The sequence below is a fragment of the Palaemon carinicauda genome, chromosome 30 (assembly GCF_036898095.1).
Source record: "Palaemon carinicauda isolate YSFRI2023 chromosome 30, ASM3689809v2, whole genome shotgun sequence".
Classification (NCBI taxonomy): domain Eukaryota; kingdom Metazoa; phylum Arthropoda; class Malacostraca; order Decapoda; family Palaemonidae; genus Palaemon; species Palaemon carinicauda.
Window position 1 is genome coordinate 83994708 of NC_090754.1, and position 2500 is coordinate 83997207.

Here is a 2500-nt window from a genome sequence, read left to right on the forward strand (position 1 = left end):
ATAAGGAGAGAACGTTGGAGATAAATAGAATAGCAAAGCACAGAGAGAGAGAGAGAGAGAGGAGAGAGAGAGAGAGAGAGAGAGAGAGAGAGGAGAGAGAGAGAGAGAGAGAGAGAGAGAGAGAGAGAAAGAAATTTACTTAAATTTCATACAAAAGCACAGTCACATGGAAGGGCGTATAATCTATTGAAAGGAAGGGGGTTTGAAGGTAGCTCATGAATGGCAGAGCCAAGGGACAGTTACATTATCCTATCGAGCAGGAAAAAGCCCTAGAGACTGGCCATATATACATATGATCAGCACCCCAGCCTCCTCTCCACCGAAGCTAGGACCAAGGAGGGTCAGGCAATGGCTGATGATGACTCAGCAGATAGACATATAGGCTCCCCTAAACGCCCCATCCTTAGCTCACAAGGATGGTGAGGTTGCAGTGATCAAAGAAACTAACGAGTTTGAGCGGGACTCAAACCCCAGTCTGGCGTTCACCAGTCAGGGACGTTAGCACATCGGCCACCACAACCCTTCATAGACTTCATGAAGGGGAATTAGATGAGTGGCAAAGTTGAAAAGCCTTCTGTGTAGACTGATATTTCTTTAGAAGTTTGCAACAAAGGTTCATCAAAGTAAAGTACATAGTCAGTGGCTAATTTCAATAGGAAATTCACCATAAAAAATATACTGTTTTCAACCATATTGAAAAGGCAGTTTAGTGCTGTGAACATGAAAAATCGAAAACACAAGAAAGATTAGAAAATCAAAAAATGCAAAAAAAAATATAAAACCAAAAAATCTAAAAAAAAAATAAAAAAAAAAACCAAAAATCCAACAAAAAAAATAAAAAACCCAAAATCCCCCCCCCCCCAAAATATATATATATACAGTGGAAACATATTTTTAGGATAAGTTTCAGTTGAATTTTTCAGGTTAGTGCTGTGAATCGAAAAAAAAATGTGTAGTGGAAACTATTTTTAGAATAAGTTTCAGTTGAGTTTTAGTTTAGTTTAGTTTTAGTTTAGTTTTCTAAGGAAATAAGTTTTCCTGTAATAGCCATTGAGAGATGGACAGTCAATTCCAAGTGGAGTTTGGCCTTCCACACTAAATGGAATAATCTACAAGATGGATTCAGCAGAAGGAAGAAGTCCCACTTTTTTTGGAATGCACTGTTCCTTGATAAAGATTCACTTGTACTGTTTCTTTATCAGGTGGACAGATGCAGAAAAAACAAGTCTGACTTCTTTTAGTACGCTGTGTCCCTTCAAGAAGCTTTCATTGTACTGGTTTAGTGGAACAGGAATATGTTTGCTGCTCTGAACATAGGAAAAAATTAAAAATCCAAAAAATAAGGTTGATCCCAGCCCTCCAGATGCAAATGGAATAATCTACAAGATGGACTCAGCAGAGGGAAGAAGTCCCACTTGTTTTGAATGCATTGTTCCTTGATAAAGATTCACTTGTACTGTTTCTTTATCAGGTGGACAGATGCAGAAGAAACAAGTCGGACTTCTTTTAGTAAGCAATATAAAATCCCCCCAAAAATATAAATAAACCAAATAAAATATGGAGTCTGGCCTTCCAGACCAAATGGAATAATCTACAAGATGGATTTAGCAGAGGAAAGAAGTAACACTTGTTTTGGATTGCACTGTTCCTTGATAAAGATTCACTTGTACTGTTTCTTTATCAGGTGGACAGATGCCTAAGAAACAAGTCAGACTTCTTTTAGTAAGCAATGTAAAATCCAAAAAACAATATAAATACACCAAATAAAATATAGAGTCCGGCCATCCAGATGTAAATGGAATAATCTACAAGATAGATTCAGCAGAGGGAAGAAGTAACACTTGTTTTGGAATGTACTGTTCCTTGATAAAGATTCACTTGTAGTGTTTCTTTATCCGTGGACAGATTCAGAAAAAACAAGTTAGACTTCTTTTAGTATGCTGTGTCCCTTCAAGAATATTCTATTCTTCTGGAATAGCAGATCAAGAATATGTTTAGCGCCGTGAACAAATGAAAAAAAAAAAAAAAAAAAAAAAAATAAGGTGGATTCCAGCCCTCCAGATGTAAATGGAATAATCTGCAAGATTGACTCAGCAGAGGGAAGAAGTCCCACTTATTTTGGAATGCACTGTTCCTTCAAAAAAAAAAAAAGGATTTTCTAACTGCTTGTGCACTATCTTCTTCGTATGGTTGTTGGAGTTAAGTTGATTTTATTCTTATATCACTAAACTATGGACTCTGATACGATTCGTTGAGTTACTTAGTCTTCATTGACATTCTCTCTTCTGATTTCCTGCTCGTTTGTGATTGGCTGCTGGAGAACGAAGAGGTTGATAGTTGCCAGAGGCTTCATTATTATTATTATTATTATTATTATTATTATTATTACTTGCTAAGCTACAGCAATAGTTTGAAAAGCAGGATGCTATAAGCCCAGGGCCTCTAACAGGGAAAATAGCCCGGCGAGGAAAGGAAACAAGGAAAAATAGAATATATTAAG